This window comes from Lathyrus oleraceus, chromosome 4 (genome assembly GCF_024323335.1).
Source record: "Lathyrus oleraceus cultivar Zhongwan6 chromosome 4, CAAS_Psat_ZW6_1.0, whole genome shotgun sequence".
In the NCBI taxonomy this organism is placed as follows: Eukaryota; Viridiplantae; Streptophyta; class Magnoliopsida; order Fabales; family Fabaceae; genus Lathyrus; species Lathyrus oleraceus.
Window position 1 is genome coordinate 451,972,597 of NC_066582.1, and position 23,059 is coordinate 451,995,655.

Genomic DNA, 23,059 nt, shown 5'->3' on the forward strand with positions numbered 1-23,059 from the left:
TATTAATTGATTTGAGATTTATTTGAGATTTTAATTCAATTAGGTTATTTTTATGCATTTTTAATTGATTAAAAATGGCTTCTGACTTCTAAAAATGCTAAAAAAATTGTCAAACTTTGTTTGACCTTGTTGAACTTAGGATAATTCACTTGGACTTTTCAAAGTTGATTTGAAGTGAATTTGAAGTTTGACCTTTCTTTATTATTTGAATTCAAATATTATTTTACTTTTGAAAAATACCAAAAATATTTTATTTGTTTCTTGACTCCTAATCTTCATTTTGCTTCTATTTACTATTGTTTGACCTTGATCTTCTCTATCTTTGGTCAATGCTTGTTGATTATCTCATTCCATTTCCATTAATGTACTTTAATATTCATCTTCATCTTCTTCTTCTTCTTCTTCTTCTTTTTTTGATCAATGAGTTAAAGATTGGGGGTTAGCCTTGATATATGGGAGGTTTAACCTTCCTTGATTCAAATCTAATTCATCTTGATCATGGATCAAGTGAATGGCTTTGCATTAAGGATAGGTTGCTTCCTAATCAAGCAAAGAACCTAAATCAATACAAGATCATTTCTCATCTTCTTTTTGGCATGGCAAGTTGTAGGAGCTTGATTCACTAATCAAGATCTCTAACTTGTGTTGTTGTCTACATTATTATTGACCGGCCTCAGATAGTTGTGACTTCTACATAAGTCCAATTACGATTGCTTAACATAGCGCTAAATTGCCTTATGGCACACTAACTCTAACACTAACCATTAACCATTAACATTTAATTCTTGCACTTTACATTTATGCAATTTACTATTCTTGTACATATTATTCATTTGCTTTTTCCTTTGCTCATTTGAGCACATGTTTATGTTAATGCAATTTGCCTTTTGCTCACTTGAGCATATAATTGTGTATATACTTTTGTGCTTGTGTTTTGTTTGATTGTTGTGAACCAAATACCAAAATGGACAAAAAGGACTTAGACTTTAGGACATTCCCTATGCAGATTTGGAGTCAAAGAGCAACTAGGCATTGGGCCTTTAGAGTGCTATAAAAGTCAAAGAGCAACTAGGCATTGGGCCTTTAGAGTGCTATAAATGTTGAAGAGAACTTTGAAAGGACCAATTTCTAAACTCCTTCTTGTTCATTCTTTGTTTGCTTGATAGAACTTTTTGATGTGTGTATTCTTGTGCTAGGGATTCTAACATTGAGCCTAAGTGAAGAACCATTGTCATGAGCTTTAAAATAGAGAGAGATCTAAGAGCCATTGGGGATCTTCTAAGAGCTTGCTTGATTGATTGATTGCTTGAGTTTACACTTATTTGCTTGCTTATTCCAAAGGATGGGAACTACTTGGATCATCAATATGATCTCAAGAGAGGAACTCCATTTATGGTCTTGTTTCTTATCCTTCATCTCTTGTATGATTAGGACTTTAGCCATTCTTCTTCTTCCCTCCAACCCAAGCCAAAACTTTTGTGCAAACATTTAACATTTGTTTTCAAACATTAGAAACCTAAGCATTCTGCTTTTGATTTTCAAACTTTCTTTTCATTACACTTATTTTGAATTGAATCTTAAAGTCAACTTTGACCATATTTTGTAAATACTTTTCATTGGTAAATATAACTCATTCAAATACTTTTGTGGTTTCAATGGCCACTTTCTTATCAAAAACTTTTCATAACCTTTAGCTATTAGGTTTGAGTTATCCTTGAGGTAGATATAATACTCACCTATATCCTTAGTGATGGACAATGAGTCTTCCATGCTTATTATAGGGTTAACCCCTCACTAGCATGTTGAAGCTATCCTCACATGGTGGATTTGTGGTTTTAGGTTGAGTTTTCTCCCTTGGATAACAAAAGACCTTAAGGCTTTTCGACCAATCAATTCACCAACTTGTTTTGAGATTTTTACCCCGAACTACGAGGTTTTGATCCTAATCTTTTTTAAGATGGTACGTAGGCAATGGGTTTATCCATTCAAACACAAATTGTAAATAACTTGTATATTCTCCTCTCATCTCTTCAATCATGTTTGCACAAACAAATTTTTCACAAAATACCAACCTTACAACAAGTGTGAAAAGGGCTCCCTAGGAGTACCTAGGATGTTTTGGGTGCTTAACACCTTCCCATTGCATAACCAACCCCCTTACCCCGATCTCTGACATTTTTACTAGTTTTTGGTTCGATAAAACTATTAGGTTTTTGTTCGCTTTCTAACTATTCCTTTGGATAAATAGAAGTGCGGTGGCGACTCGACTTGTATGGTTTACCTTGGATTTAGTCAATATGTCTAATGGTAACGAATACCCCGCTACAGAAAAGTGGCGACTCTACTGGGGATATTTGCCTAGTGGGTTTTGCCTACTTTTCATATTTGTTGTATTGTATTGTATATTATTTTGTGACATATTTTTTGTGCAACTTGGGATTACTGTATTGTATGTAATGATTGAATTGCTTGATATATTAATTCCTTGTATGCTTGGTGATCTTTGTGAGATGAGTTCTATACCCGAACTCGAGTGCACTTAGGATAGGAGAATGGCATAGTCTTGTTGACTTGTGTGGAGTTATTCCTTAGCAAGTTGACTTGCAAGCCCATTCACTTGGTGGAGGTCATGTTGGGATCAATAATGTCACACGAGTAGTCATGGTTAGACATTACTCTTTCCAATATAGACCTTAGAATCCAAGGACCTTAGTCTACCAAGCCTATCTTATCCTATTTTTAGGACGTAGTGCGAAAGTCGTTCAAATGTAAGATTTGATACGATTGTTATGCGATACTACACTCATAAGAGTCTCTCTTGAGAATATTTTTGGAATACGAGTAGTCGTTTCTCCGATAATATCCTAAAGATGGGATGATGACTATGGGAACCTCTTGTAGAACATGTTTGGTAGGTTTAAACCCTAGTACACTCCCTTTGGGTGGTTTTTAACCGAGACTCCATGCTCGTGACTTGCAACAAACCCTTGATTCATGGTTGATCCGTTCTTGTGTATCCTTAATATCAATGGAACTTGGGTGTTGATAAGGTGTAAACCATAATCCACCAAAATGGATGATTGATATTAAGGATGACTTGATCCATCCCATGACCTTTGTGTGGTGTGTTTTGCTTGATCCTTGAGTATGATTGTTGCATCCATGCATTCATGCACCCATTTGCATCCATATCATCAATAATGAGAAAATTTCCAAGGAACTTAAGAGGTCTATTTGCAAATTTTCAGACATGGATAGACAAAGAAGGAATACGAAGAAGTACAGTTTCAGACAACCCGACTTGAAAGAGCTAAGGAATTTGACATCCTATGTATTAGATCCCTTAGGTTTCAAGGCTCATCATGGGAAGCTTCTATCTATTCTGGCTACTCAATTGGACGAAGGATTGATGAGTGTATTGGTGCAGTTCTATGATCCCTTGTACTGTTGCTTCACATTTCCGGATTTCCAGCTTTTGCCCACGCTTGAGGAGTATGCCTATCTTGTGGGTATACCTATCCTAGACCATTTATCGTTCAGTGGCTTAGAGAGGGTTCCTACTTCTAGAGAGATTGCTGATATGTTGCATATAGATGAATCTCTGGTTGGTGCTCATATGACTACCAAAGGTGGAATTCAAGGTCTCCCTTCTGAGTTCCTCATTGCTCAAGCTACTTTGTATGGGAAGGCCATGAGTGAGGACGCCTTTGAGGCCATATTTGTACTTCTCATCTATGGACTAGTGTTATTCCCCAACATTGACAAATTTGTGGATGTGAATGCTATTAGGATTTTCTCTACTCTTAATCCCGTTCTGACTCTGTTGGATGACACTTACTTCTCTTTGCATATGAGGAATGTGAAGGGTGGTGGTACCATTGTGTGCTGTTCGCCTCTGTTGTACAAGTGGTTTATTTCGCACTTGCCGCAGACGGTCACCTTCAAGGAGAATAAAGGATGTCTACGGTGGTCCACGAGACTTATGTCTCTCACTAATGATGATATCTTTTGGTACAATCGTGTATATGATGGTGTGCAGATTATCGACTCTTGTGGTGAATTCTCCAATGTGCCTCTTCTTGGTACATGTGGTGGGATTAACTACAACCCTATTTTGGCACGTCGTCAGCTTGGGTTCCCCCTAAAGGATAAACCTAATAACATTCTGTTAGAAGGTGTATTCTTCCAGGAGGGTAAAGATCCCCAAGACTTGAAGGGCAGGATGGTTCGCGATTGGCGCAAGATCCATAGGAAGGGAAAGAGAGAGCTTGGTCCGAAGAACTGTATTGCTTTGGAACCCTATACCTCTTGGGTTAGGAGGAGAGCTTCCGAGTACCTCATGCCTTATGAGTACCCAAGACCTACACCTTTGGTTGTGGCTGGGCCTTCAACCCTCCCTGACCAAGGAGTAGAGGAGTTGAGAGACGAAAACCGTTCACGTGCCTGGATCCGTGAATGAGAGGAGTTGCTTCAGCAAATCAGAGAGAAGGATGCTTTGATAGAGTTCCTTGAGCACCAGGTTATTGATGAGCCTGATGATGCATTGACTTCTCTTCTTCCTCAGTCTTCCAAGTTCTGGAAGAGGAAGTACGATCGACTCGCCAAAGAGAAGGCGGATATGGAGGCAGCCTATGAGAGGGAGGTGAAGAGGCTTCGTACAACTTATCTTCCGGTCTCCAGAGCTTTAGATGATTGTTTCTAGGGTTCCATAGGATGTTCATTTTCCTTCTCTCTTGTATTGTATTTGGTTACCAAAACTGTACTTCTTTGGTGTAAAAATATTTTCCATATATTATTGATGTGATATTTCCATATATGTCTAAATAATTAATATTTTCAAATATTTGCAAAAAAAGAACCCTAAAGTTCCTCTGATATAAAAATAAATCATATGCACAAGCATTGCATGCATCATGTGCATAAGCAGGTTTTGCTCCAGGCTTCTTGTTCTATGGTCTAACTCTGTGTTCTTCATTTATTTTGAAGACAAGTTGACTCACCGGTACTACACTCGAGCCAACGCTTCTAGACTGATGGATCATCTAGAGCAAAAGAACCGTGAATTCAAGGAGGAAGTGGCTAGATTGACTGCCCTGATGGAGTCATTCATGGCCGCCCAGAGCCAGTCGTCTCCGACACCTTCAACTCCTCCCTAGAGGACAGTCATCTCTGAGATTGCCTCTTTAACAGTGTCTGCGGCCAGTGCCCACTTTGCACCAACTGCTATGCCATCCGGGTTTCATTGGCGGATGCCTCCCAAATTCTTTCTTGAGGGTCTTGCCCCCACATTGGCTTCTCTGCCGGCATCTAGCCTGATCCTCGCCGTTCCGCCTCCTGTCGTGCATATTATGCCTAGAGTAGACGACACCATCTACCATTCTGAGCCGTCTGAGGGCCCAGATGTCTATGAAAAGATGGATGCTATGAACGATCAGTTTCTTGAGCTCCGCAAGGAACTCAAAACTCTCCGAGGAAAGGACCTCTTCGGCAAGTCTGCTGCTGAACTCTGCTTAGTCCCAAATGTCAAAATCCCTATAAAGCTCAAAGTGCCTGACTTTGAAAAGCACAAGGGAAATACTTGCCCTCTCATCCACCTAGTCATGTATGCAAGGAAGATGTCGACTCAGACCGACAACGATCAACTTCTTATGTACTATTTCTAGGACAGTTTGTCTGGTGCTGCCCTGAGATGGTATATGGGCTTGGACAGCGCAAACATCTGATCCTTCAATGATCTTGGCGAGGCCTTCTTCAAGCAATACAAGTATAATATGGATATGACTCCCGATAGGGATCAATTGAGGGCCATGTCCCAGAAGGACAAGGAAACTTTCAAAGAGTACGCCCAGATGTGGCGAGAGCTAGTAGCACAGATTGTGCCTCCGCTGGAGGAGAAAGAAATGACCAAGATCTTTTTGAAGACTTTGAGCTCATTTTACTATGAGCGGATGATTGCCAGCGCTCCTTCTGATTTCACCGAGATGGTGAACATGGGGATGCGTCTGGAGGAAGGAGTCAGGGAAGGGCGTTTGACCAGAGAAGAAGGCTCTTCTACTAAACGATATGGGGCGTTTGGAAAGAAGAAAGATGGTGAGGCACATGTTGTGACCTCCCATGTTAAACCAAGAAGACCCTCAGTAAGGAGGAAGACCGTGCGTCCTGCCAGTAATCAGCATCAGGTGGCTCATGTAGCACCTGTTTTCAGAGATAATCAGCACTATCAGCACAACAATAACCAGCAACAGCAACATCAGCAATATCAACAACAATAGCACCGTCCTCAACAGCAGGCCTACCAGCCTCGAAACAACAATCAGACTAGTACAAGCTATGAGAGGAAGAGGGTCACCTTTGATCCTATTCCTATGACCTATGCAGAGCTGTATCCCTCATTGATAGAGAGGAAGCTAATTACTCCACGCGATCCACCGGCTATACCTACCAACCCTCAGTGGTGGTATAAGCCCGAGCTACATTGTGTTTATCATTCCGGTGCCCCTGGACATGACGTGGAAAACTGTTACCCGCTGAAGACCAAGGTTCAAGACCTTGTGAGATGTGGTATTCTGTGTTTCGAGGACGAAGGTCCCAATGTGAAGAAGAACCCATTGCCCGAGCATGGGAAATCCTCTGTCAAAAGGAGTGAATACAACGTTGTAGATCAGCTTCTACAGACGCCATCAAAGATCTCTGTGCTATCTTTATTGATGAATTCAGAACCACACCGTGAAGCTCTGCAGAAGGTGTTGGATATGGCGTATGTAGATCATGACGTCACAATAGAACAATTTGATAGTATTGTTGCAAACATTGCCGCTTGTAACAATCTGAGTTTTTGTGATGCTGATCTCCCTGAGGAGGGAAGAGACCACAATTTGGCACTTCACATATCTATGAGCTGCAAGGATGATGCCATGTCTAATGTGCTAGTAGACACTGGATCATCACTAAATGTGTTGCCAAAGTCCACTCTGTCCAGATTATCATACTAGGGGCCTCCCATGAGGCAGAGTGGAGTAGTGGTTAAAGCTTTTGATGGGTCCCACAAAACTGTGATTGGAGAGGTTGAACTCCCAGTCAAGATCGGACCAAGTGATTTCCAGATCACTTTTCAGGTCATGGATATCCACTCATCATTTAGCTGTCTGTTGGGCAGGCCATGGATTCACGAGGCAGGCGCCGTGACATCCACCCTACACCAGAAACCGAAATTTGTCAAAAACAAGAAGCTGGTGGTGGTAAGGGGAGAAAAGCCTCTCCTGGTTAGCCATTTGTCCTCCTTTTCTTACATAGATGCTGAGGATGAAGTTGGAACGTCGTTCCAAGCTTTATCTATTGCTGAGCCTACTAAGAAAGGAACTTCTTCATTTGCGTCCTACAATGATGCTAAATTGGCCATTGAGCATGGCACAACTACCGGTCTAGGACATATGATCAAGCTGGAAGACAACAAATCCCGGGCTGGCATAGGGTATTCTTCTGGCGCTTTCAACAAGTTTGGGCTGTTTCAGAGTGGTGGGTTCATCCACACCGTCCAAGACGAGGAAGCTGCTGCCATTGTGGAAGAGGATGCAGAGGAAGATTCTGGCAATTTTGTCATCCCTGGAGGGGTCTGCAATAATTGGGTCGCTGTTGATGTTCCAACAGTCGTCCATAAGTCAACGTAATGTTCATTTTGTTTAAAAACCCTCCTCCCATGCCAAAAGGAGGAGTGATGACATTGTTGGCTCATAAATACAATGATATTTTCATTCAATAAATTCATGTTAAATGTTTGTTTTTTCCAATTATTTTCACTTTTTGCTTTTTGCATGAAATTGGTGATCACATAAAACCTTAAAAAATAGAATAAAATCAATCTTTTCATCTGCATAATGATTTGCCTTGTTTGAATTCTAAAATTTCTTTTATATCCAAAATCATTATGCAGGTTGATCAAACCCATTGAACATAATGATCCAACTGAAGGAGAATTGTCATCCAAGGTGCAGCGGAATTTAAAAATTTCTCCATTTAGTGATCCTTACGAATGGGCATGATCAGTGATAGAATCGTTACCTCTTGTGGCGATCACGAACGTTGAGGGACGACAACGTCTCTACTCAGTCCACACGAACGGATTCCTTCAATCTCAGTGCTAGCTGCTACGAATGAAGGCTTTGAGTGAGAGAGAGAGAGAGAGAAACGAAATTGCAAGCAAGAGTGACAATGCTTCTACCCAAGGGTTCTATTTATAGAACCACTTGTGTGGGCTGCAAGCTAAAAAGCCCACTCAAGTGAATATGGCCCATATCTTATAATATGCCAAAATCACTTAAGTGTGTGGTACATTACCATATTTCGTATTCTGCTTAAGTACACCGTACCTTACGATGTTCTATAATTCACTTAAGGGAACCGTACATTACAGTATTCCTTAATTACTCTATCTCTCATCAATCCGTCCTTTGTGTGTGACCCTATAGGTTTTCACGGCGTTGGCAATTATATTAAATCACGTATTTAACATAATAAACAGTGAGCGGTATTTAGCAACACATCACTGCTACCCAAGACACGAAAATGTCATGTGATTTGACAAGTCCTCCTGTGATAATAATTATGTGTATAATTACCCCTTTGCCCTTATGTCTATATTGAACACAAGGCATAGACTGTGTCATTCTTGTCCAGTTCAATATTGGGCTCATAGACATTTATCCTGTTACGCAGGATGGGCAAATTCCATCTAGGACACTCATGTCCCTCAGCATGCTTTGTGGAGTACCCATCAACTGTCTTTATGGTTATCCAATTACGGACAACGTTGGATCAGCAATAAAGCACTCGACTCTACATCTAGGGTCCACAGTGGTTTCAGGTCGAAGAGTTGTATACACCATTATCACCATGAGAATAACTTATGACACTTTGCATAACTTTCTATATAGTATTCTCATAGCGGGTCAATCTGGTATAAATATTACTCTTAATATTCATACCTATGTTTAAGACTTGATAACTCCTTATCCATGATCCATGAGATGTGATCATCAGTCTACAAACATAATAGTCTTCATGCTTTAATGTTATCCCACTTCACAATAAAGCTTGACTACGGATGCTTTAAGAATAGTGTCCTTATGTTTAATGTGATCTCATGATTAAGTCATACTTGATACATTAAACGGACTAGCTATTCTAGGGACTTTATTAAACAAACATAATAAAGAAAAAGCCTTTTATTATTAATAAATAATTCGATACAAGTACCAAAAGTATTGGCCTCTAGGGCTTACACCAACAATCTCCCACTAGCACTAGAGCCAATCAGGCATACCCCTAATGCCCATAGATCTAGTATGGCCATCATGCTTCTGCTGCGCAAGAGGCTTTGTCAGTGGGTCAGCAATATTGTCAAGTGTAGGTTCTCTACATATTTTCACATCTCCTCTATCTATTATCTCTCGAATGAGGTGATAACGCCTAAGTATGTGTTTGGATCGTTGGTGAGATCTAGGCTCCTTAGCTTGTGCGATAGCACCATTGTTATCACAATAGAGACCAATGGGATCCACAATGCTAGGAACTATGCCAAGTTCACTAATGAACTTTTTGATCCAAACAGCTTCCTTTGCTGCACTTGAGGCAGCAATATACTCGGCCTCGGTTGTAGAATCAGTAACTGTATCTTGCTTTGAACTTTTCCAGCTCACAGCGCCACCGTTCAAGCAAAACACATAACCAGATTGCGATCTAAAGTCATCCTTATCTGTCTGGAAGCTGGCATCGGTGTAGCCAATTACAGCCAACTCTTCCTGACCTCCATATATCAAGAATGAGTCCTTAGTCCTTCTCAAGTACTTAAGGATATTCTTGACAGCTACCCAATGGGCATCACCAGGATCAGATTGGTACCTACTCGTTGCACTTAAAGCATACGAGACATCTGGTCGAGTACATAACATGGCATACATGATAGATCCTATTGCAGATGCATATGGAATCTTATTCATGCGATCCCTTTCTTCCTTAGTTGAAGGGGATTGTGTTTTTGATAAACACAAGCCATTTTGCATAGGTATGAATCCTTTCTTGGAATCATGCATATTAAAGCGTCTCAGCACTTTGTCTATGTACGTACTCGGACTTAGGCCAAGCAATTTTTGTGATCTATCTCTATAGATTCTGATTCCTAATATATAGGTTGTTTCACCTAGGTCCTTCATAGAAAAGCATTTCCCCAACCAAGACTTTACTTGTTGCAGGGTAGGGACATCGTTTCCAATGAGTAATATGTCATCTACATATAATACCAGGAAAACGATAATGCTCCCACTAACCTTCTTGTAGACACAAGGTTCATCTTCGTTCTTGATGAATCCATATTGTATTACTGTTTCATCAAAACGAATATTCCAGCTTCTGGAAGCTTGCTTCAATCCATAGATTGATCTTTGTAGCTTACATATCTTTTGGGCTTCTTCTGGTATGTCAAATCCTTCAGGCTGTGTCATGTACACATCCTCAAGAAGATTCCCATTAAGGAAAGCAGTTTTGACATCCATCTGCCATATTTCATAATCATGATATGCAGCGATAGCAAGTAAAATCCGAACAGATTTAAGCATTGCAACTGGTGAAAAGGTTTCATCATAGTCAACCCCATGAATTTGTTTATATCCTTTTGCAACGAGTCTTGCCTTATAGGTATGTACCTTACCATCCATTTCAGTCTTCTTTTTGAAGACCCACTTGCATCCTATAGGGTTAACTCCTATAGGAGGCTTTACCAAGGTCCAAACTTGGTTTGTGTACATGGAATCCATTTCAGATTTCATGGCTTCTAGCCACTTCTCAGACTCGGGACCAGTTATGGCCTCTTGGTAGATCACATGCTCATCTTGATCCATGAGTGTAGCGGTGTATTCGTCACTTTATGATTTATTGATTAAATCAAAAGCAAAGCATACAAAGATAGAGTCGCCACCGCACTTTTATTTATCCAAAGGATTGGCTAAAAAGCGAACAAAAGCCTAAGAAGTTTTACACATAGAAAACTAATGAAAAGGTCAGAGATCTGGATAAGGGGTAAATTACGCAATGGGAAGGTGTTAGGCCCCCAAAACGTCCTAGGTACTCCTAGGGAACCTCTTTTCACACTTGTTGTATAAAAAAGTTTATTTGTTTATGACATATATTGTGCAAACAATGGTTGAAGGGATGAGAAAAGAATATACAACTTTTTATTGTTTTTATGTTTGAACGGATGAACCCGTTGCCTACGTACCTCTCCATGGAAGGTAAGGATCAAAACGCCGTAGTTCGGCTAAAAGATTTCCAAAATATGAGTGGGTTCATTTTAAACAAAAGCCCTAAGGTCTTTCGTTATCCACGGGAGAAAACTCAACCTTATACCAACAACAAGTCCACCATGTGAGAAAAGCTTCAACTTGCTAGTGAGGGGTTAACCCTATAATAAGCAAGGAAGTCTTACAATTCAATCACTAAGGACAAAAGGTGAGATTAACATCAAGCAACTTGGATAAATCAAACCTATGGCTAATGTATGAAAACTTATCAAGAATGGACAAAGCCACAAAACAATTGAATGAGTTGGATTAACCAATTAGGATTATTCACAAAAATGAAATCAAAGTATGATTAGAATTCAATTCAAAGAAGTATTAAGAAAATGAAGTTTGAAAAAGTCAAAGGCTTAAGGCCTAGGTTTCTAATTTGAAAGACATGTCAAAATGTTTGCACAATAGATGTCAAAGTTTTTGAATTAATATGTGAAAAGAGGGTTTTGAAAACACACACAAAAGGGGAAGGGTGAGGAAGTAAAACTTCTTAGATGTTCACCTCTTGAAATCATATGGAAGATGATTCAAGTGTGTCCTTTGGAATAGGCAACCATGCACATAACAGATAAACAAAGTATCAGGCAAGGTTAACAAAAGCGGATACCGGATGCCAATTACTGGACTTATACCAATCTCCTAAAACAAAGATGGATACCAGATGCCACTCAATGGACTTATACTAGTCTCCTAAAGCAAAACAAAAACATGGATATCAGATGCCAATCAACTGGACTTACACTAATCTCCTGAAACAAACAAAGAAATGATATCGGATGCCAATCAACTGGACTTATACCAATCTCACAACAAACTGGATATCGGATACCAATAAATGGATTTACACCAATCTCCTAAAACAAACAAACATGGATATCAGATGCCAATCTATCTGGACTTAAACTAATCTCCAACAGATGATCATGGGAAAACAAATGCCAACAACATGGACTTACAATTGCATCCTCACATACAACAAACAAACAAAAACACTAAGCAAAGAGGACATAAGTGGCCAATGAAATGGTCTTACACTCAATCCCTTCCAAATCATAGGAACAATGGCCAATGAATGGACTTATAGTTGATTCCTCAATGGGCAATCAAAGATGTGTCACAAAGATATGAAATGATGATCATGCAATAATGAACAATTAATGATGATAAATGCACAAAGGCCAACAAGCAAACATGTACAGATGAACCAACAAGCAATCAATGATTCAGTTAGCACACACTATATACAAGCAGTTAGGCTCAAGCAAGGGTTAGACTTTAAAGTCAACTGGAATGGGGTAAGTGGTGCTATTAACCTTAACATTGAGAGTTAAGGTGAAGCAGATGAAAAGGAGATGAGGGGTGTGCCTCATAGCTTCTATCTCTGGTCAGAGAGAGCATTGAATAATAGAAGGTGTGGGAGTTCAGAAAGTAGGAACTCTTCTCCACAAGTTAGACTCTATAGATCTTGGGCTTTTACTCACTATGCATCAACACATGTGGTGTGAGCAAGGTGAGTGACACACTGACTAGCAGGAGATGGATTACACATCTCTTTTGTCTGCCAATTGCCTTATCAAAGGACTTTTCCTGCTTAGCACAAAGATAAACACACAAAGACATTGCCTCTTAAGGAGGACTTCAGACAGGTGCCTGGCCACATAACAAGCCAGGTCTTCCAGACTACATGAAGAAGAGAGGTTATACCTAATTGGTTAAGCAACCAAGCAAGTCCAAAGTGAACTTAAGCAACTAAATGTACCTGTGGAAACATCACACAAATCAGTACACAGTTTAGACAAACCAACAACAGTTAATATCAACAGTCAAACCCAATAAGCAAAGGCATAAGCCACAAGTTAAGCTCAAATGAGTTAACAGCCCTACAAAACACACAATGTTAATAGACAATGGTAAACATCAAGTGCTCAAATGATGGAGCATCAACAACTATTTAGCTTGGATGTTCAACCTGAAAACAAAGCTCAAAGATGAGAAGCAAACCCTTAGGCCAAAGCCTAGGGTCAAAGATGAGGAAAAAATTTAAAACAGAACATGAAAATTGACATAAATCAACTTCAATCAAATGAGAACACAATCCAAAAGGTCTCATGTCAATAGCATCAACCAAATTCATTTCATAAAGCAAATAAGGCAAGGCATGCAAACTGGAAGCTCATTGAAGCAACAGAATGAACAAATGCATATTAATTCAAAAATGGTTCAATAAATCTCAAGAAAAATCATGGCTAAAAAGCATACATCAAATGATCCACATACCAAAAATCATGGCATTTGGACAAGTATAATAAAGTCAATTAAATTCATCAAGTCAAGGTAAGCACAAACAAGCTCAAAGGAGGCACAAATTGATACATCAACTTAAGGCAATCCTAAAACAGAGATGACAAATGATAAATGACTCAAACCAAAGCCACAATGAACTTCAAAGTGTCTAGAATCAATGCACAAAATTTCAAGTTCATATGATAAACATCAAGCATTTCCCAAATCATTAAAGTTCATGACTATTCAAAAGTCCACAAATGGTCATCCAGAAGGAAAAATACCAAACAAATCAGAAATGAACCCTAAAATTCTACAAAAATTCAGGATCAAACTTAACATCCAGAAGGAGCATCATTCAAAAAATCACATCATTTGGCATTTATTTAGCATGGGAAAGAAAATCAGAAAATCAAGCAAGCCAAGGTGTGACACACATTGTCACACCTACATTAAACAGATCATATCTCAACAACCAAAAGTGCTAAAATTGCAAACTCAATGCCAAAATGACCATTAGGATGTCTAGTTTCAGCATGTCAATTTTCACATTCATTGGATCAATCATCATCATTTCACAACCAAAATGGTAAGCAAGGTGCAAGATATCATATGCATGAGCAATCCCTAGGCAAATTTAAAATCCAACCGAGCACAAATTCTGGAAAAATCATCAAAAAATAGAAGGCATCATGAAGAACAATGTGCAAAAAATCTCATGTGATTTGGATGTATATTTATGGAGTTATGATTTTTTTAAGTGAAGAGAAAAATAAAAAAAATCACATGAATGAAGCATATGAACATAGATGATGTAATGGAATAAAATGCAAGGCAACTTAGGAAAATGAGCGAGCCAAGGATCCAACCATGCTGACATTTGAATTGAAACGCGCGCGCTACCAAAACACGGTCGTTTAGACCAAACCCTAGCGCATGCATGTTCATAATCCGCAGGTAACGTGGACGAACTCGCAGGAAAAAATGCAGCAAAGCTTATGAAGGTTACGGTAAAATCCGCAGGAAATTTCCAGCAGCTCAAGAACACGATGAAGATCTTCATGATCTTCATCAATAATTTTCCAGAAAATCTTAAAATCTCCAAAAACACAAATTATGCATATCATCATGTAGGTCTAACATCCAGCATCAAGAATCAACCATTAACATGTCCAAAAACATTATAATATGCATGAATCGAACAAATCAAGAATCAACATGAAAACTTCAAATCATCGAATCTCAGTCATTTCAGCATGGATTAACACGATTTAAAGCTTAATCAACTCAGCAATCAAGGATCTATAACATTAGCACAATGAAAAGCAAGATTATGAAAATTAGTTTGTGACCTCTTGTAGCAACAGAAGCGAATTCAGCTGGAATTAGGCCTTGTGATGCTTGGAGAATCTTCTACAATGCTTATGAAGATGTTTAGAAGGAAGATCAAAGCTCAGCTATGCACGATTCCACAGTTTCAAGACTTCACCATTGTTGATGTTCTTGCTTTGAGGAGCTTTAATTTGCATGAATTTCAGTTGAATCTTGCTTGAACAATGATCAGTGATGATGCTAGATGATGAACTGAACAAGGATTATGCAAATGCTTTGAAGAAAATGAGAGAAAAATTGAGAGAAATTTGAGAGAAAAATTCTAGATCTGAGTTTGTGAAGTGTGGTTCTGATTTTCTGTTATGATTAAGGTTATATACCATCTGTTAATCAAGCTTGTTAATCATGCTTAGCCAAAATGCCAAGGATTAGTGAAATTGGCATGGCAAATACACCCTCACATGTGCATGGCAATGCTACAGTGCACGATTTTCACTTGGAATGAGTTTCAAAATCTGTTTGGAGGCAAATGAAATTGGTTGGAAGTGAAAGCAATGCATAAATTTCAAATGACCACTTTCCCTCCAAAATTCAAATGAAATTCAAGTGAAAATGTCAATATTTTTGTGATGGGAATTGATGAAATGTAATGCATGATTATGAAATTATAAGTCAAAACAAGATTAATGCAAAAAGAACCACATGATTTGGAGCTATGGTTGAAAAGTTATGCCCTTTTGAAGTTCAATCCACACTTGGCCATCTTTGATCCATATCTCTCCAACCTCAAATGAGAAATTGATGTTCTTGGACATTTTGGAAAGGGGAGAGAATGATCTACAACTTTCATGTTCAACCAAATTTCATTTGAAGCATTTTTGGTCATGTAATTTGAAGTTGAAGTTGGATGCAAACCTTTCCATTTTTGGAAAGTTCAAATTATAGGTCACTTTCTATTTTTGGAAATTTTTGGCTGGACCTCAAATTCTTCAAAGAGAGTGTTTGAAATGTCAAATGAGACTTGTTTGAACATGAATGAAGTATTTCCCATCACTTCCCATATCCAAATCCACAGTTGACTTTGCAGTTGACTGGCTAGGGCTTCAGTTGACTGAAGAATGCCTTGATGAGATTCAAGCCTCTACCACTTGAGATTTTGATTCAAAATGATATCATAGCTCATATGAACTCTTGTGAATGATCATGGGGTCCAAATTCTTCAGAATGGCCACCATCTATAGCTCAATGAATGCATTGACTGCCTTGACCTGTAATTGCTTCATCTGCAATCAACAAGGTTAGATGACATATTTTTGTACTTTTGGTTAGTAAACAAATGAAGAGCAATGATATACAAATGCAAAACATGCTTGGTGATCAAGAAACCACTCAAAAGACAACCCACCCACAGGGAAGAAGGCAAGGTGCACAAAGATCCTTGAGGCAATGATATGATATGATATGATGCCATGAGGGATCTTAGGGACAAAATTAGGGTCTTACAGATGCCCCTATTTAAGGTCATTCTAGCCGGAGAAGTGAAGTTTAGAAATCTTCATCTCGACGCGGTAGAATGGGCTTAAATAACAGTAATGAGACAAATTTTGGTCCCTAAGAGACCTCATGATGCAGGATGTATGCATGTAAAAGAAAATAAACTCTGTGGGGATATGGGTCCACAAAGAAGAAAAGACGATCCATTGGAGTAATACACTCACCAGGAACAGAGACTCTAACAGGACTCTTATGGGGGATAGAAAGAAAAAGAATACGTGAGCAGGACACGACTCTGAATTAGGGGACAACTGACACGACGTGAATGAGACATGACTGGACCGGAGATCTCACTGGGGAGTGAAGAACTCACACTGGGGAAAAGAAGATTTCCAAAGGAACACACACCCACTGGAAAGACACGAGCTGACTCAAACTATCCACAAGGGATACTTCGGATAAAAAATCCGGACTCGGACCAGGAAAGGATTCACAAAGAACCTCCCTACCGGGGAAAATTGCATATATTGGGGAAAACGCCAATACAGCAAAAGGGTAAAATCACAACAGGAAACTCCATTGGAGAAGGTCTAACAAAGACTCTCACGGGGAAGCAACAAAGAATGAGGTGTTATCGGTATAAGGGTAACAAACTCAGGAAGAATGAATATCTAAGACCGGTATAAGGGTGAGAGATATCAATCGACCAAACATCTGAGAAAGACCTGAAAAAGTGCATCAACTCAGGAAAATCTGACTCCACAGGGGACCAAAGTCATAATAGGGAGCAGAAAGGAGGGAACACCAGGGATACCGGTTAGGGCATATAATAGGCGACCGACCAAAGCGTGAATTGGTATATATGCCAAAACACTCATCATCCGAAAAGAGGGCTTGAAAAAGCAAATCGACTTACAGGATGGACATTCGAATCCGCAACGGGAAAACGAATCTTACTCAACTGGGGACACAAACCCAAAGAGTGCATGAGATATAATATCCATTACCGTCAGAACGTGGATAAAATACTCGCATGAGATATATTATCTATTACCGTCAGAACGTAGATAATATACTCGCATGGAAGGAAACACCAGAGATACCGGGGTATATAATAGGTGACCAACCGAAAACGTAAATTGGTATATATGCCAAGACACTCATCATCCAAAACACAAACTGGTTAAAGGATGGACATTCGATTCTACAAAGAATACGAATCTTACTCTACTAGGGAAAATCAACAAAGGACTCCAACTAAAGAGCGCATGAGATATATTATTCATTACCGTCAGAACGTGAATAATATACTCGAAAGGAAAAGACACCAGAGATACCGGTTACTGGGTATATAATAGGTGACCAACCAAAAAGAGAGACAATCGATACCAAGCAAATGGGCAAACGAAAGACAACTCAAAGGGATAAATTGCAAGCATCCGACAATTATCCAACAACAAATATTCGATTCCGCAAAGGGAAATAACGAATCTTACTCGACCAGGGAAACACAACAGGCTTCGACTGAAGAGTGCATGAGATATATTATCCATTACCGTCAGAACGTGGATAACATACTCGCAAGGAAGATTATCCACAACCGGTTACTGGGTTAATAAAGGATAAATCAACCGAAAAGAAAGGCATCGGGATACCAAAACCAGGTATATAATGATGACCAATCAAAGGGAGCAACAATCATTACCAAGCAAACGGGTAAATGAAAGAAGACTCGCTGGGGATGAATTGCATAAACAGCAATTACCCACAAGGACTTGCCGGCGACTTCAAAGGGATGACATTGCAAGCATACGACAATGATCCAGAAGAATGCTGGGGATAAAATTGCTAGCAACCGGCAATTATCCAGAAGCAAGGGAGGAAAATCAACATCGAATATTGAATGAAGATAACCACAAAGAGTAACCGTCATCAGTAGGATGAACAACAAGGTTAACTCTGCAAAGGGAGAAAATTAGGGTTTACAGCTACCGAATACTGGGTAGAAAACCAAACTCCGGCTGGGGAAACAAGAGGTTTAGCACTACCGACTACTGGGTAGAGAACCAAAACTCAGCTGGGGATAGAATTGCTAGCAACCGGCAATTATCCAACTGTTCCACAAGGAAGCAAACTCTGTTGGGGATAAAACCGCAACAAAATAGGATTTACAACTACCGAATACGGGTAGAAGACCACCAGATCCACCAACAGTCAGAACGAACCACAAAGGTTACCTCTGCTAGGGGAAAAGAGATAGGACTTACGACTACCGAATACGGGGTAGTAGCCATCAACTCTGATGAGGATAAAAAGAATTAGGGTTTACATCTACCGAATACTGGATAGAAAACCATCAACTCCGCGTGGGGAATGAAAGAATCACAAATCCGCACGGGAAACAAAATAGGGTTTTATAACAAACCACCAACTGCTGGAGAGCAGAAAACTAGGATTTACAACTACCGAATACTGGGTAGAAAACCAACATCTCTTGCTGAGGAATAAAAGGTATATAGCCACAAATTCCGCCAAGAAGAGGGAACATAGGACTTACAACTACCGGTATAAGGTTAGAGGCCCAAAAAGATTCCACTGGGGATAAAAGAATTATTGCCGATTACTGGGCAAATTATTTATTTATTCCACAGGGAAGCACAAGAAACAGTTGACAAATAGCCAATTCGGGACTGATCCGAACAGACAGACTGAATCAAGATTCGTCCTATGAGGATATAACTCAATAGGAAAATCCATCCCAATATATGTGTTGGGAGGAAACGGAAGAAACCGTCATCCACGAGGATATATCTCAGTGGGGAACTGCAGAAGGAAAGACAAACACTTTCTGCTTATGGGCTGACTCTATGTTGAGAGATTAAACACCCGACATCTGCTTGGGGGAGATCTATAAAGAGATCTGTATCACCATAGCAGGGAACAACAACAAAAGATATATGGCAAAAATGCAACATGAATATCTGAATGTTTATGATTATGCATGAATATGCGGAATTTATGTTTGATGAATGCTGACAAAACAGACAATTCTAACACAAACAGAGTCCAGGAATCAAACGCCCGGTACTACACTCCCAGAGGAATAACCAAAGAGGTCCAACTGGAAAGCCAATCTGCTGGAGATCTTCAATGTGAAAAGCAAAGATCTGCGGGGAGGCAAAAGATCAGAGATATCACAAAATCTCTGAGTGATGGATCTACAATCAACCCAACTGGGGGAACAGAAAGTCACAACAGGCATAAACAGCCACAAAGACAAATCTGTTGGGGAACCGGAGAAATCCCGAGATATTTGCAGGGGAACAAGAGTTCACTGCACAGGCGAGAACTGCTATGAAAGCAACTGCACACAACTCCACCGGGGAACAACCCACTGAGGGAGAACAAATCATCCATGTAGAATCTACTGCACAAGCAACTCTACTGGGGAGAACACAATTATCCACTCCATCGGGGATACACCCACTGGAGGGAAAACAGATCACACAAGTAGATTCTGCAACAAGCCACTCTACTGAGGATCACAAGCAATCAGGGAATCTACCAAATCTCTGGATGCTAGACCACCAACCGACCCTACTGGGGAAACAGAGGTTTCAACAAGCAGAAACTGCCACAAAAGCAACTCTGTCGAGGATACCAGCTCTGGCGGAAACTCTGAGGGGATTATCACAGATGCAATCCTGACTCTGTCGGGGATTCTGGCTCTGTTGGGGATACCAACTCTTTTGGGGGATTTCACATAGATACAATCCACCAAACCACAAATCTACTGACGGCTCCACTGGGGAATTCACTGAAGAATCCACTGGGGACATGGAGGGGAACTGGGGAATCAACCACCAAATGCCGACTCTTCTGAGGGGAACACCCACAACTGCTGAGGAGGAACATAATCACTGCTCCGCTGAAGGGATAAGCACTCTAATGGAGAGATAATAACAACTCCGCTGGCGACTTGGCCGGGGAAGAGGGTACTGTTGGAGAAAACGAAGTCTTCCACAAGCGCTCTGCTCTGGGGATATATCACAGATTCCACTAGCGACCGTGCTGAGGAAAGATAGCAACAACCCTGCTTGCGACAATGTTGGGGAAAGCGGTAAAGTACCGGGATATCAATCCACCAACCCACTGAATCTTTAAAAAGAAAGCCACCATGCTGAGGAGAGAAACAACAACTCTGCTAGCGACTGCCCTGGGGGGAGACTACTGCTGGAGAAGAAAACGAAGTCTTCAACAACATCTGCTTGGGGAACAGTCCCAACAAAAGCTCTGCTTGGGGAACAACCCCATCAACAGAAAGGGAGAAAGAGGATACAACCATGCCAGGAATATGAACAAATGTCTTACCTGTTAGAAATCATGCCACCCTTGGGAGAGCACTGAGAGATTCTTAAGTATCCTTTCATCATTGTGAATGCTCACTTTGTTTAAAACAACAATTTGAAAATTTTATTTGTTTAAAACAATGACATTTTATCAATTAAAACATGCAAACATTTGTTGAATTGAAACAAATAAGAGTGCAAATAATTGGATAAAAAGCTCAAATTGATTTGATGGAATGGTAGCCTGCAAATGGCAAGACTCCATAGATCTGTACAAATTTGAAATCAGTGATATATATTGGAAGAGGGCTACATTGAACATAATGATCCTTTCTCTACCAATTTGAATCTCGATGTATGTGAAGCTTCAGTCGGCGACGAATCGAGAACCTCTGACGAACAGACGGCTGTGGAACAGAAAGTCTTGTCAGGATGCAGTTACTTGCCAAATCCCTAATTTTTGCCTAGATTGCCCCAGGGTGAGGTACTCAATCTAGCGGGATGCAAATATCATTTTTTTTCAAGTCTCTAATTTTTGCCTGGATTACCCTTGCGGGTTCTCCACCGAGACGCTCATTTTTGCCTAAGCCGCCCTTTCGGGTTTTCAACTTAGCGAGCTATTCTGTTTTTGATTTGCATATACTTTTTTTTTTAGGCAAAGTATCTCTTGACTGCATCTGAATTCACAGGACGAGTAAAATCCTCCCCATCCATTGTTGTAAGCATTAAAGCACCGCCTGAAAAGGCTCTCTTGACAACATATGGACCCTCATAGTTTGGAGTCCACTTGCCCCTGGAATCGGGCGCAAAAGACAAGACTTTCTTGAGCACGAGGTCTCCTTCTCGGAACACACGAGGCTTGACCTTCTTATCGAATGCTTTCTTCATTCTCTGCTGATATAATTGACCATGGCACAGGGCAGTTAATCGCTTCTCTTCAATCAAATTCAGTTGGTCGTAACGACTCTGAATCCATTCAGCATCAGTCAACTAGGGATTTTGAGGGTATGCATTTTCTTTTTTCTTTTCTTTGAAAATTTTTTTTATTTTTTTGATTTTTATATTATTTTTTTTTCACCCTCTCTCCTTTTTTTTTTTGATTGCATTTGCAATGCCCCCAGTTTGACTGTTTTGCTGATTCTCATGATACAGCTGAATGAGCTTCTTTTCGTGCTCAAGAAGGCGGGTAATCTCATCAGGAATCCCCTTCAACATCATCTTCCTCTGCCTCTAATACAAGGAGTTCAATATTGGGAGATGGCGTTGGATCATTATGTTCAATGGGTTTTAGAATCAACCTGCATAATGATTTTGGTTAATAAAAACTTCAGAATTTAAACAAGCAAATCATTATGCAGATGAAAAAGATTGCTTTTATTCTTGTTTTTATGGGTTTTTTGTGATCACTGATTTCATGCAAAAGCAAAAAGTGAAAACAAGAGGAAAAACAAATGTTTGACAATGCATTAATTGAATGAAAACATCATTGTATAAATGCTGCCAACAATGTCATCACTTCTCCTTTTGGCATGGGAGAAGGGTTTTGAACAAAGTGAACCATTACTCTGATCTATGAATGACTGTAGGAACATCTACAGCGACCCAATTATGGCAGACACCACCAGGTATGACAAAATTGTTCAAGTCCTCTGCATCCTCTTCCAGAATAGCAGCAGCTTCCTCAGGTTGATCAGCATGGATGAAACCTCCACTCTTGAACAACCCATGCTCGTTGAATGCCCCAGAAGAATAGCCAATGCCAGCCCGGGACTTGTTGTCTTCTAGCTCAATCATTTTTCCTAACCCAACAACTGCTCCACATTCAATGGCCAGTTTTGCATCTTTGTAGGAAGAAAATGAAGGAGACTTCTTCTCAATCGGCTCAACGATAGACAAAGCTTGGAAAGGCGTTCTAACTTCATCCTCAGCATCAATATATGAGAAAGAAGACAGGTGGCTAACCAGGAGAGCCTTTTCTCCCCCTACCACAACCAGTTTCTTGTTCTTCACGAATTTCAGCTTTTGGTGTAGGGTGGATGTCACGGTGCCAGCCTCGTGAATCCATGGTCTACCAAGGAGACAACTATATGATGGGTGGATATCCATTACCTGGAAGGTAACTTGGAAATCGCTTGGTCCAATCTTGATTGGGAGATCAACTTCCCCAATCACGGTCTTACGCGACCCATCAAAAGCTTTCACAACAACCCCACTCTGCCTCATGGGAGGCCCCTGATATGACAATCGAGAGAGTGTGGT